General features: G+C 37.1%; 1 protein-coding gene across 1 annotated transcript in view; it reads right to left on the bottom strand.

The window, feature by feature from the left end:
* The window catches only part of Gucy1a2 (guanylate cyclase 1 soluble subunit alpha 2), a 277,967-nt gene that overhangs the window by 247,993 nt on the left and 14,191 nt on the right, over positions 1-15,783 (bottom strand). The window lies entirely within an intron of this gene.

Here is a 15,783-nt window from a genome sequence, read left to right on the forward strand (position 1 = left end):
CTCATAGGATGGCTGGGATAAGATGGGAAGCAGTGACTCAGAGTCCATTAGCAATACTTCAAGTCAGCCCAGCTTCCTGTGTGCCTCAAGAAATATCAAGTACATCATTGTTCTCATGTCTCCAGGACAGGCCACTAGTGCTTTGTGTTGCTCCCTCTTGTCTTCAAAAGAGAAATTTGTAGCTCATGAATGAATTATGTAATCTTCTCTCCCAATGGCAGGTTAAGATACTTTATTAATCCTAGATCAAGGAATTATTGTCAGATTTCTCAGAACAGTAGGGCCTCAAATTTTGAAAATCTAAGTATACAAGTAAACATCAATTTTACTAGGATGTTATGATAACTAAATTCTTAATGGCAAAAGAGTAAATATTTAAAACAAAATCGTCCCCTAAATTCTAACATTTATACCCATAGAGTATGCATCTCTTAGCTGCCATCAGAGAGGGATTTTAGTAGATTATTATGACAGAAACCTATAGAAAATAATCTGGTGAGGGCATGGTCAACTCTAAATGAGACATAGGTACCATACCACCAACCCAAAGGCTCAGAGACCACAGTGGAAGAGGAAAGACAAATAGTATAGGGGCCAGAAGTAGTGAAATAGTATTTTCCAGACATGACAGAACTCTTGCATGAACATAAAGCAGCTGTGATTGCCTGCACAAAGCCTACAGCAGATCAAGCCATCCAAAACCCTAGCATGTATGGGGAGGCTCTCATGAAATCCCACACCTATCTGAGGAGTTATTGGCAACTGATGGCTGCTGGTGGAGAAAAAAAAAATCAGTTTTCTTCAGGGATGTGGCTCCTGAGAACCTAACAATGATCCAGTCGATGATCTGATGAAAGCCATAAACACACAGGAGACTTTAGTGAACTTAGCGAAGTTCTATTGTTTAGTTTTTTGTTTGTTTGTTTGTTTGTTTGTTTGTTGTAAGTATATAACACCATGAAGGAAGTGAGAAGAGGAATGGGAAAGGGATTCCATGGTAAAGAGATTTGCTCAAACATATTATATCCATATATAAAATTCTCAAACAATTTCTGTTGACTATAATTCTGAAAATATTTCAGTTCACTATGGTACAACAAAAATGAAGCCATTAAATGCTTAGCAAAATGTTGATCCATTGGACCAAAGATAAGCTTTAGGAAATATGGCAGTAACATATGTTCTTCCATATTCAAGGACCACTACAAGTTGGTAATGTCAGAAACCACTGCTAATGAATTCTACAAAACTAGTATCTTTGAGAAGGTCATTTGTAAAAAGATCCAGTGCCACCCTGGTTTACTAAAAAAGAGTTAATCAGTTCTTAATTCTAATTCTTCAAAGTGAATCTTTTTTTTTTTTCATTTTCATTGGTTATTTTATTTATTTACATTTCAAATGTTGTTCCCTTTCCTAGTTTTCCCTCCACATTCTCTCTATCCCCTCCTCCCTACCCCTGCCTTTATGAGGGTTGTCCCTCACCCGCCCAACTACTCCTGCCTCAGCACCCTAGTGTTCCCCTATCCTGTGTCATCAACCGCCACAGGACCAAGGGGCTCCCCTCCCAGTGATACCATAAAGGGCAATCCTTTGCTACATATCTAGCTGGAGCCATGGGTACCTCCTATGTACTCTTTGGTTGGTAGTTTAGTCCCTGGAAGCTTTGGTGGGGGGGTTGATATTTTTGTTCTTCCTATGAGGTTGCACACCCCTTCAGCTTCTACAGTCCTTGCCCTAACTTCTCCACTGGGCCCCCCACACTCAGTCTAATGTTTGGCTGTGTACATCTGTATCTATATTGGTCCATCTCTGGCAGAACCTCTTGGGACAGCTATACCAGGCTCCTGTCAGTAAGTACTTCTTAGCATCAGCAAGTGTCTGGGTATAGTGTCAGCAGATGGGATGGATCCCTAGGTGGGGTAGTCTCTGGATGGCCTTTCCTTCAGGTTTTGCTCCACTCTTTGTCTCTGTATTTCAGTTTGATGGAAAAATTCTGGATTAATATTTTTGAGGTGGGTGAGTAGCTTCATCCCTCAACTGGGGGCCATGCCTATTCACTGGATATGGTCTCTACAGGCTATATCTCTCCTTTGTTGGGTATTTTGGCTAATGTCCTCCCTGTTGGGTCCTGGGAGCCTCTTGAATCCCTGGTATTTTGGACTTTCTAGTGACTACCCTCAGTCCCCCCCTTTCCCACTGCTACACACCTACTTTCAAATTCCTGACCCTCTGTTCTTCTCCCCATCTACTCCCATATCTGAACTAGCCCCCATTTTCTCTCTCTCTCTCTCTCTCTCTCTCTCTCTCTCTCTCTCTCTCTCTCTCTCTCTCTCTCTCTCTCTCTCTCTCTGCTTCCCAGAGATTGTTCTCTTCCCCCTACTGAGTTAAAGACTTTTTAGAATTTAATGAAAATGAAGGCACAACATAACCAAACTTTTGGGACACAATAAAAGCAGTGCCAAATAAAAAAACCCATATCTTTGAGTGCCTCCATAAAGAAAGTGGAGAAAGCATACACTATCAGCTTAACATCATATCTGCAAGCTCTAGAACAAAAAGAAGCAAATACACCCAAGAGGAGTATACGGCAGGAAATAATCAAACTCTGGGCTGAAATCAACCAAGTAGAAACAAAGAGAACTATACAAAGAATCAACAAAGCCAGGTGCTGGTTCTTTGAGAAAATCAACAAGATAGATAAACACTTAGCCAGACTAACCAGAGGGCACAGAGACAGTAACCAAATTAATAAAACGAACCTTAAAAGCATGTAATTTAAAGGAGGCACAAGACATCTCTGGTAATTTTTACTTGGACCCAACCCACATTAGCTCTGTATAAAACATCCAGAATAAATTTGGTAATCTACCTTCCATCCTTTCACACCTCCTTTTGTTGGCAATGTTTCCTTTAAAGCCAGAACTGAGTTTATGTAATAAAATAAAACAGGGGTACACACTGTGACATATAAGAGTATGTATGTCTACCTTAGCGTATCACTCCACCGTAGAAGTTTAAGGCCTTGGACATAGTCTTAACCTTAACAAAGCCAAGGCATGAGTTACTGCTAGAAAAAAATTATATTTTATGAATTCAAAGTGGAACACTGTGCCACTTTTCTGATGGGATTTTGTTTGTTCTAAACCTGTGCAGGGCCTGTGTATGCTTCCCACAGTTTATGTGAATTCACTTGTATGTCAACCCAGTTGTATTTGAAAGGCACTTTTTCCTTGGAGTCATCTATCACCTCTGGGTCTTACAATCTTTCTGCCTCCTCTTCTGCATAGATTCTTTTATCTACACTAAGTTAAAAGATAAAGAAGATATCAAACTAGTACAGAGATTTTTTTAAAGGAGAATCAAAGCAGAATAAATAGAACGTACCTAGGAAAGAAAAAATACTCCTGAGCCAAGAAATCATGAGGCATTTTGAGAAATCTCAAACGTGAAGTAGACAGGGCTGCTTTAGTGCTCATGAAAACATGTTCTCACAACCAAGCTTCCTGAGAGGTCTCTGGCCCAGAGCCTGCAACTACCAGAATCATCTCATTTGTTCAAAAGAACAATTTTCCTTACACCAGGTATTTTTACATCATTTAAAGGTAAATGTTTGGGAAAGGGTTTGCGCTGGTTAAAAAGCTGACTTTTGTTCTTGTGTGAAGCAATTACCTCCACTGTTGGTAGAAGTCATGCCTTTAGTTACAAACATATTCAATGAATCATTCTTGGGGTACAAGCAAAAATCCTTCATCTTGGTAAGCTTATTTACTTACTCACTCTTAACCCAAGCTAATGGGTATAGTATAGTGGCCTGAAAAGTGAACAGAGGGGCTAGTTGCAAGACATCTCCCAAATGGAGCCAAGGACAACTTCAACACCATCCTGACCCCTTAGAGTGCCTCAGAAGTATGGATTCCATTGTGTTTTCAGATTTCACTTAAAGGCCTCAATCTCACTGTTATCAGTGAGAGATATATTCATATAGTTTTGTGATCTTTCTGTCTTAAATAAGCAGCATGAAATGAAGGACTAAAAATATATCCCTAATGAGAGAGACTACATTTTCATCATGTTGTTACTGTGGTGAGATTGAAGAAGCAACTCCCTTGGTTAAGCAATACATAGTGGCACACCCCAATTACTGAGTAAGCACAGAGACATGAGGATTGTCACTGGTCAACTAGTTTAGCTGAACTATAAAGGTACAGATACAGTGACAAACCCTGTCCCAAATAAATATAGTGAGTATTGGAGAAAGACAACTGATTTTAACTACTGCCCTCCACACATATGCCTGTATCACACACACACACATACACACATACATACACACACTCACACATACGTTCTTTTATCACAGACACACACATTCATACACATGCCTGTACAACACGCACATACATGTACACATGCTAGCACACACTTATAGAACACACATACATACAAATAAGCCTCAATCACACACACACATGCCTGAACTACATATACATACATACATATATAACTATATGGTACACACATATCTCTGCACCACACACATAAACACCCATGCCTGTACCACACACACATACACAAATATGTTTGCAACTTACACAACATACACACACATGCCTAAATATCATACACATACATATATACCTATAAAACACATGCATATTTATACACATACATGCCTGTACCACACACACACAAATAAAAACAAATATGCTTTCAACTAATACACAGACATAAACACACAAACCTGAATCACACACACATACACTCATAACTGTACCACACAGACATGTAACACATACATGCTTTCACTACACACACACACACACACAGAGAGAGAGAGAGAGAGAGAGAGAGAGAGAGAGAGAGAGAGAGAGAATTTTAAAACACTATTAACTAAATGTTCATGTGTGCTACTGATGTAAGTCAGCATAGAAAATGGGGAAAGGCCCCATTCCCCTAACATGTTTTTCTTTACCTTTAAGAATAAACTTAAAAACATGATTTATAGTTTATAGTTTGACTTTAATGTCAATCTGAGTTCAAAATCAAAATCTGATTTATTAGTTACATCTACTTCAGCAGTTTAATTAAACCAACCAGGCAGCATACACCAGCTGATATGAGGCCCTCAACACATATACAACACAGGACTGCCAAGTCTGGACTCAGTCGAGAAGATGGACCTAACTCTCAAGAGACTAGAGGCCCCAGAATGTGGAGCAGTATCATGGAGTGGGGGTGGAGACATTCTCATGGAGATGTGGGAGAAGAGGTCTGAGATGTGGAACAGTCACAGGGAGGACTGGTACAGAAATAAAATCTGAAGTATAAAAAAGAAGATTAAATAAAATTTTAAAATATATACATAAGAGTTTTCATATATATACATATATATGTATATCTGAAATAAAGCAACATGTCTGGCACATAGTAAGTTGATAATAAATGACAGTCATTGCTTGTGCCAAACAGAAAAACATATTCTTGACCTCCACAGTCCCAAAATCTCTTGGAGAACAAAAGTGTGTGTGTGTGTGTGTGTGTGTGTGTGTGTGTGTGTGTGTGTGTCTCAAGCAATAACTGTAATATGTTGAAAAGGTATTACCAAGTAAATATATAATAGATAAAATAGAGCATTCTCTGCTATAGAATCATGAGAAGCTAGTAGAAAAGAAAAATAAGAAAATGACAATCTAATTTATACATATTTTCATTTGGTCAGTTCAGTGAAATGGTGACTCAAGGTGTTCTCGACATTAAAACTGAAGCTCTGGCTAAAGCCATATCTACAAATAAATGCACGTTGAAAGAGTCTAGCTAAGATCAAGACCTGTGGTAGAGACGCTTACATCTAGTAAGAAACAGTCATGAACTCTCTTTGCTTGACGCAATGAATGTACAACAGGTGATCTTAGCATTCTGTTTATCTTACAGGTGAAAGACAAAAAAAAAAAATACAAATGAGAAGGGAGATTAGAGAAAGGTTACTATCTTGAAAATACATTCAGTAAGGCTTTGATTTTTCTCTGCTTCCTTCTAATGATACTAGCTTCCTATTGTTTCAACTCCACATGAAGAAATGTGGCTAGGAAATTTGCTGAAAAGAGAAAACAAGCATATTTTCTGGAGCTCCAGCAGAGGATACCCAGATGCTTGCACTTTGTGACAAGAGACATCTTTGTCACTAGATTTGTGAGCAGCGTCACTCCCCTTCACCAGCAATCCTTAACTCCACACACCAAACCTTAATGTTTGTAAAAGTTTACAAGATCCAAATAGACAGTTGTGAAACTCACACAACAGAGCTAGAGATACTGGCCCTGAATAATGAGAGAGGATGGTCCCAGCATCTGCCCCTTGCATGCTCAGATAGTCCTTCTGAAACTCCTACACAGTCCCTGCTCAGAATTCCATGCCAGATGGTACAGGGATCAGGCTAGAGGAAGAGTCAGGGTGTGTGTGTGTGTGTGTGTGTGTGTGTGTGTGTGTGTGTGCACAGGCAGCATAAATGACTTTTTAGTTGATGAAACTGCATGTTCATCTCATTTTTACAGAGATAAAGAAAGGTAAGCAGGGAAGGATACATTCTACAAGATCACACAGGCAATAACTTACTAAGGCACTGCAAGACAAGACTACCTTCAAAATGCATCTTATTTCTACTAGATGCCCTTTGAAATCACCTGTAATATTTACATTTTGTGATTCTTTTGCTTGATATACATAACTTTTACATGTTACATATAAGTAACTTTTCATTTTATAGAAAGGTATAATTTTAAGTAAACAAACTCCTCATTTCTGTTTCCCAACACATACTCACAAGATATAGACAAATGGAAACAACAGGATGGGCTTGAAAAAAATTACCCATAAATAATTATTTTATTTATTTGAATCTGATAAAATTATTTATCAGAATCAAAAACTAAGAGATAACTTAGTATACTAAATCACAAACTGTCTAGTTTTGTGCTTTTCAACTCTCTGTTCACCTTTGGGGAACTTTGTTAAAAATATCAATGACTGAATGTTACCCCTAAAATTTTCTGTTCATCTTGTCTGGAGAAACCCAGCTTTCTCTAATGTGTAGTCAAGACTGAAATATTCTTCTCAAGCTTTGAGTATGAGAGAGAAGACCAATATGGAAATCTTATCCCAAAATGTCAGTGGTGAAAAGGGTTATTTCTTTATTTAAACATCAAGAAAAATGTCTGAGAAACATTCACTCACAGTTGCTAAATTCAAACACCATCACTAGTGGATTAAAAGCTAATATACAGTTTATGCTGATAACAGCTATGCTACTGGAAGCATAAATATAAAATTTGGCAGGTTGGTTTTTTTTTTTTTTGTAATTAATTCCATACATATGAGAGTTCAGTTTTTGTGCTTACATGAACATAGGTTACAACAGTTGGTACAATTATTGTATTTTATGACAGATGGTGCCAGCCCGTCACATTTATTAACTCATTCAATCTTTACATCGTTATCCTGAGGTAAATGTTGTTATTTTTCTCATCTCAATCATGTTAAAGCTGAAACACAGGTATTTGAAGTTTCCCTGTGTCATAGGTGTAAAAAGAGCAAAGCCAGGGTTAAAACCCATGGACTCTGGCTGCAGGATCCAAGAACACAGCCTTCAATCTATACTGCACTGTCTTAGTTAGGGTTTTATTGCCATAAAGAGACATTATGGTCACAAGAACTCTTATAATGGAAATAATTTATTTAGGGGTTGCAGTTTCCAAAGTTTATTTCAATATTGTCATGGAGAAAAGCATGGCAGCATGCAGGGAGACATGGTGCTGGAGAAGGAACTCATAACTCTTCATCCTGATTTGCAGATAGCAGGAGACTGTATGCCTTACTTGGCATAGTAAGCACATGAGGCCTCAAAACCTACCCACACAGTCACACACTTCCTTTACTGAAGGCTACTCCAACAAGGCTACACCTCCTAATGATGAAACTCCTTGTGGGTTAAGCATTCAAGTATATGTTTCTAAGGAGCCCATTCCTATTCAAACCACCACATGCACATAATACTTAGTATTTAGCTAAGCACTTTGCAGCGTGAGTTTTTGTACTTCTTGACCTGCTTGAGTATTACTGTACTCTAGTGAAATAGACAAGCGTTCTTATTATCACCCGAGGAAAGAAAACCAAAATCAAAATGCTCAAAGATGCAAAATTGATTAGAAAGAAAACCACATACTTCTCTTTCCACATAGAGAACAGTTTCCATTTCCTCGTCTAAGAAATGGTTTTCAATAAGAAACTACTTACTAATGTCTAATATTAACATAAAATTAAAGAAGCACATGCAACCAAGTTATTTGTAGTTTGTCTTTGGACTGCACATTCTTATTATAATCAAACTGTATTTTAAAAATATTGAAGGAGCAAAAGCAAAATATTGAAGCCTTCTCTTCAATGTTCATCAACATTCTCTCTCCCTTAAGCCTTCTCTCATTCCATAATTTACACTTTCTTCATCTTCAGGATACCCAGTGTCTTCATTCTGCTTCTAATAATCCAAATTCCATCACCTTAGTCCAAGTCCCTGAAACTGGTTACCCCACAAACAATTCACTAGGTATTCTTTTTCACTTTATCATTAAAATTTTAAATCTAAGATAGCTCAGTCAATAATTAGCAAGCGCAAGTCCATGAATTTGATCTCCATGCTAGTTGTGGTAGTGCACATTTATAATCACAAAGCTGGGAGGTAAGATGGGGACCTAGGAGACACTGGTAAGCCAGCCTAACCTACTAGGCAATGAGAGAAAATCTCTCTCTCTCTCTCTCTCTCTCTCTCTCTCTCTCTCTCTCTCTCTCTCTCTCTCTTTCAAATATGTTAAAGGAGAGCTGGGAAAGATGGCTAAGCAATAATTAAAAGCACTTTCTGCTTTTGCAGAGGACCAGGGTTTATCTCCCAGCAGCTAACAACTACCTGTAACTCCAATTCCAGTGGATCGGATGCTATATTCTGGCCTTCCTGGACATTGTATGCATATAGCACACATACATAAATGCAGGCAAAACACTCTTACACATAAAATAAAAATAAATAGAAACTTTTACAAATAACAAATAGTATCCAAGGAAAGAAATCTGAAGTTGCCTTCTTGCCTCAACAGGCTTGCATATACTTATGACATATGCATATTCACCCTAATACCTGAACATACACACACACACACACACACACACACACACACACACATACAGAGAGAGAGAGAGAAAAAGAGAGAGAGAGTGTGTGTGTGTGTTAAATTCCTTTAGTGTGATTATCTTACACAGTGCTCAGAATTAATCCTTTGTTCTATCAAAATTACATTCAGTCGTCAGTAAGGTAAGGAAATCATTTACCCCACAATATATGTCTAAGCCTGCAGTGATAGAATTTAGAGAAACAGGTTTCTCAATGAAATAAATATTGTGACAAAGGAGAACAAAGCAGTCATCTCCAAATCACAATAAAGAAGGTACTTTCTTCAAAGTACAAAATTCGTCTGCTCATTAAGGCATCTACACCAAATTAGATGAAATAAAATAATCAAAACTGCTTTTATTTGCATACCAATAGATGCCAAAGGATCAAATTACCTAGATGACAAAATTAGTAAAACTTGTCAAAACAAGTTACCTCAAAAACCCATTCACTTCTCATGAGAGATGTGGCTATAGACATCACTAGCCTTGCTAAATATATGATACTATTCATCTTCCCAGCCATACACTAAAGTTACCACACATAAACAAAAAAGTAGACAGCAAATTAATAATACAATCATTAGTGATGACCACCATAGTTCAAATCCAGCCATACAACTAGCCTTTCTTGCAAAATTAAAAAAAAAATAGGTAGATTAATGGAACAAAGTTGAAGACCCAGAAATGAACCCACACACCTGTGGCCACTTGATCTTTGACAAAGGAGCTAAAATCATCCAGTGGAAAAAGACAGCATTTTCAACAAATGGTGTTAGTTCAACTGGCAGTCAGCATGTAGAAGAATGCAGATCGATCCATTCATATCTCCTTGTATAAAACTCAAGTCCAGGTGGATCAAGGACCTCCACATAAAACCAGATATACTGAAACTAATAGAAGAGAAACTGGAGAAGAATCTCAAACCCATGGGTACAGGGGAAAAGTTCCTGAACAGAACACCAATGGCTTATGCTATAAGATCAAAAATATACAAATGGAACCTCATAAAATTGCAAAGCTTCTGTAAGGCAAAGGACACTGTGACTAGGATAAAGCAGCAACCAACAGATTGGAAAAAGATCTTTCTCAGTCCTGCATTGGGTAGAGGCTATTATCCAATATATACAAAGAACTCAAGAAGTCAGACTCCAGAGAACCAAATAACCCTATTTAAAAATGAGGTACAGAGCTAAACAAAGAATTCTCACTCAACTGAGGAATCTCAAATGGAAGAGAAACACCTAAAGAAATGTCCAATATCCTTAGTCATCAGGGAAATGCAAACCAAAACAACCCTGAGATTCCACCTCACACCAGTCAGAAAGACTAATATCAAATCTCAAATGACAGCAGATGCTGGTGAGAATGTGGAGAAAGACGAACATTCCTCCATTGCTGGTGGGATTACAAGCTGGTATAACCACTCTGGAAATCAGTCTGGTGGTTCCTCAGAAAATTGAAAATAGTTCTATCTGAGGACCCAGCTATACCACTCCTGGGCATATACCCAAAAGATGCTCCAACATATAATAAAGACACATGTGCCACTATCTTTCATAACAGCCTTATTTATAATAGCCAGAAGCTGGAAAGAACCCATATGTCCTTCAACACAGGAATGAATACAGAAAATGTAGTACATTTACACAATGAAGTACTACTTGGCTATTATAAACAATGAGTTCATGAAATTTGTAGGCAAATGGATGAAACTAGAAAATATCATCCTGAGTGAGGTAACCCAGTCACAAAAGGACACACGTGGTATGCACTCACTGATAAGTGAATATTAACCCAAAAGCTCAGAATACCCAAGATATAATTCACAGACCACATGAAGCTCAAGAAGAAAGACTAAAGTGTGGATGCTTTGGTCCTTCTTAGAATGGGGAAAAAATTACTCATGGGAGGAAATATGGAGACACAGTGTGGAGCAAAGACTGAAGGAAAGGCCATCCAGAGACTGTTCCACCTGGAGATCCATCCCATATACAGTTACCAAACTCAGACACTACTGCATATGCTAAGAAGTGCATGCTGACAGGAGCCTGATATAGCTATCTCCTGAGAAGCTTTGCCAGAGCCTGACAAATACAGAGGCGGATACTAGCAGCCAACCATTGGAATGAGCATGGGGTCCCCAATGGAGGAGTCAGAAAAAGGACTGAAGGATCTGAAGGAGTTTGCAACCCCATAGGAAGAACAACAATATTAACCAACCAAACTCCCTAGAGTTCCCAGGGACTAAACCATCAACCAAAGAGTACACATGGATGGACCCATGACTACAGCCGAATATGTAGCAGATGACAGCCTTGTTGGGCATCAATGGGAGAAGATGCCCTTGGTCTTGTGAAGGCTGGATGCCCCAGTATAGGTAAATGTGGGGGTGGGGAGGCAGGAGTGGGTGGGTGAGTGGGGGAACACCCTCAAAGAAGCATGGGGAGGGGGAGGGGTTAGGTGGTTTCGGGGATGACTGGAAAAATGGATAACATTTGAAATGTAAATTTAAAAAAATATCCAATTAAAAAAAATGTTTTCACATGGAAGTGGAAACCTATGGGGATAGGAGTAAAAGTCTCCACTTTCCCCTGCAAGAAACACTTCAAAGAAGCTCACGGTTCTCAAGCACATCAATGCATAGTTAAGCACACTTAAGCACAGTCAAAATAATGGCAATCAACCACCTTCTCTGAAGGATAGACACATTTCCGGGAAATGGAATGGCACATCAAATGATCGGCATTATTCATTTTCTAAACTGTGAAGCTAATATGTGCAAAACTGGCAAGCATACTAAAAGAAAAACACTAATTAAAACTAACACCATATTATAATACATTTGAAGTTCTAGTCACTCTAGTAGAATATCTCCAAGATCTCATCCAATATCTACTTCATTCTCCTTATGAACATGAGTGTACCTTTGAATGATCCCACAAGAAGATATAATTAGGTTAATATAATGCTAATTGACATATGGGAATCCAAAGTGATAAACTTTGTCATATTAAACATGATCTAATTAGCAAAGTACAGAGGGTGTATCATTCTATCTATTGATTACAAGTGAATATACTTAACATATAATCAACATAAGTAAGTCGTTCTATACAGTGTGTTCCTTTTCCAAATATTTGCCCCTTTATTACTTTGATTTAATGCTTTCTAAAAATAACTATTGGATTTCAATTTGACACAATACCTTACTATAATCAATACTAATTTAAGAAGAAGACCCTTGAAGAGACTTGTAGCCAAAGGCTTATTTATAACATTTCTCCTCATCTTCATGCAATATCACATTTAAGTTACCCGAGACATCTTGATGCTTGGGAACCACTCCAGAGACTAATAAGATCACACTTAGTTTACATCACAATTCAGAGTTTATAAATCACATTGTTTGTTTTCATCCTATTAGATATTCACAGCAACTGTCCTGAGTCTGTTTTAATTATCTACATTTGACAGATGAAAAACCTGGGTAATTAGTGAAGTTACAATATTTTATGTTTGTTTCTTCTGTTTCTGTCCCAGCTAATAGGCTGAAATAACACATGAACCAAACACCCAGGTCCCTCTTGTGCTTTCTTGACATGCTGATGTTTCCTTCAGTAAATGATTTCACTTTGGTAACCAGCAGGAATGCTCCATGATATCTAAATAAAATTTTGCTGTTATACTTGAAAGCCCTGAAAATATCAAAAGTGTGATATAATCTTATAACATAACATTCTACTGCCTCCACATCAATAGAAAGGAAAAAAATCTATCAAGACTCTGTAGGAGATATGAAGTGGTGTTACCTATCATCTGATGATGCAAACAGATACTCAACATAATTATTAAGCAGATATCAGGAATATGATTGTCATATCACCAGTGTCTATGATACACTGGATCCCTAAATTAAAGAAAATAATCCTAGTTTTCTAAGAAAAAAAATACACCCACTTAAGAATATTAAGTGGATCAAATGAAAACTCTCACTATTGTAGTTTAACTTCAAATGATTAAAACACATTTTAATATACCTATTACTCAGTTCTTCAAGAATCCTACTTCCTCATTCTTTCTAATACATTATATAATAATTTCATGTTATAGTTAGCTTTGCCAAGGCATATCCTTATATAGATGAACATAATTATATGTAATGTCTTAAGAGAAGTAATACTTCTATATATAGCTACATTTATGATAATCATAATATTCTTCATATTCAGAAATCAAACTTCAAGAATTATACTTCTCTGGACCCTGCAACATAAGCTAGGGCATTGGCAGTGATGATGACTTTTGTCAGTCTACTCACAGCTGTCTCATCCTTGGGAGGCCAGAGCACAGAGATATGACAGAAGAAAGGCAAACTAGGTCAGCCTAGAGGCAGAGCCCCAGTGAGAAAAAAATAAGTCCATTAACATTTCTAACAAAGGAATTCTGTACACTTAGAACTGAATATCTGGCAATAGTAAAGTCCAAGGAAACACACAGGAAATTTCAAACAGCCCCTTTTCACTGAATATCACTGAAAAGAAGACGCATGAGAGATGACACAGAATGAACATAGAACACTACTGTACGTGGAGGGAAAATCTATTTGTGGTAACATGAAGGCCTGTGGGAATACGCTTTGAAACTGAACTGTAAGGGAAGAAGAATAAAGAAAATGCGATCTGTCCACAGATCTTTATTTAAGGATAAAGAACAAAGTCATGTTACATTCAGAAAAAATGGATAAAACTAGAAGACATCATGCCATACTAGATAAACCAGACTTTGAGAGACAAATAGATGTTTTTCCTCATGCATGGGAATGACAGAGTAGAGGAGTGTCTGCTGGGGCCAAAGATCAGGAACATAAGTTTGTAGCAGGGAGTAAACACAGTCACAGCACTTTGTGTACATTCATGACATATCATAATTACACTTATTATTTTCTACAATTAATATACACTGATAAAGTTTCAATGTGGCTAGTTACTAAATTCCTCATTTGGGGCAACTTACTATTCCTTTCTGAGTCTCAGTAGACTACAGCCTCACAGATCTAAGCACGAAAAACGTTTAAGTGATACGGATATTATCTTGTGGGTACTAACAAAAAAGTATTGATGGCGAATTCCCTGGATCATCTAATCTTCTTAAACTAAACACTAAGCCATTCATTACAAAATGAGTATATAATATTCATTATAATATCGAATAAATATACAATAGTTATAATATTAACTGTAATGAAGAACATTTTAAAAGAGCTTAGTTTAAAAAATTTAAATAGGTTGCTGTGAGAAGAAAATGTGAAGGTGATGATATTTTATTGTATATGGATGAAATTCTCAAAAACAAAATTTTATAAGAAAACACTGCTTCTATTGACACAATCTAGAATCTCTAGAAAAAAAAATTACAAGGGGAGGATTGTCCAGATCAGATTCAGCTCTGGGGGTTGTGATGGGGAGATACATAATTTACATTAACTGATCTTTGAAGAACTAGTCCACCCTGGATGGCATCATTCCCTATGTAGGAGATCTTTGACTATTTACTTTGTAGAAGGGGCTGAGCACTTGCAACTCTAAATGTGATGTCTCTTTCAAACTATGACAATTTGCTTCAAATTTCTGCCTTCAGTTTCCCACAATGATGAACTCTGACCTGGGACTGTATACTGAAATCTCTTTCTATTGTAAAGTTCTGTCATAGTATTGTATTTCAGCAACAGAAATGAAACCAGCGTAAATATAACCTTAAGTGTACAGCTACTGAAAGAAAGGAGAATGCAAGCAAGAGGCATTCATAATGCCAGTCACTGATGACAATTTGTACATGAGTCTCCTACATTGTCCATCAGGTAAAAAAAGTTAGGTTTGACTTTCCATACATACACTTGGAGAAAGACTTTAATCTGAAACAAAAAGAAAGGTATTTTTTTTCTTTGAGATACATTCATAGTAACAATGAGTTAGCACAAGAAAAAAAGAAGTACTTTGTAACTTGAAAATACTGACAGGCCCACAAAGCATTTATTGATCTTTGCATTGGGAAAAAAAATAAATCTCTTTTCTCCAGAATTCACACCACAAACTCCCTTATATCTGTCTGAAGCTTCAAATAGAATTATAACTGTCTGTAGCTAAGATTTACTCTTTCAGTCTCTGCCTGTCAACTCTCAGTCTTAACATTATCACTCTCTAAAACAAATGCTTTGGAGAAACAAGAACTCTTTTGTTGTTGGTTGAGTTGTTTTGTTTTTGTTTTTATAAGAAATAAGGGAGTTTTTCATTACTTTTGGTAATTTTTAAAAAGATACAGAGAAAGTAAATTTGCTTTCTGCAAATTCCAATTAAATGGCATTGCTCCACTCAGAACCCAGTAGCAGAACCATTTTTTGCCCTATATAACCAATAGTTCATAGAAATACAGTGTCAGGTTTAAAAAAAAAATTAAAAACACTGCTAAAGTAAATCAGGGATTTTATGTGTAAATAAATGACAAAGTTACAGTCTGTAAGCATCTGTGTCCTTTTCTTTCTTGGAAATAAAACCCTCACTAATCAAA

This window comes from Arvicanthis niloticus, chromosome 27 (genome assembly GCF_011762505.2).
Source record: "Arvicanthis niloticus isolate mArvNil1 chromosome 27, mArvNil1.pat.X, whole genome shotgun sequence".
NCBI classification, from domain to species: Eukaryota; Metazoa; Chordata; class Mammalia; order Rodentia; family Muridae; genus Arvicanthis; species Arvicanthis niloticus.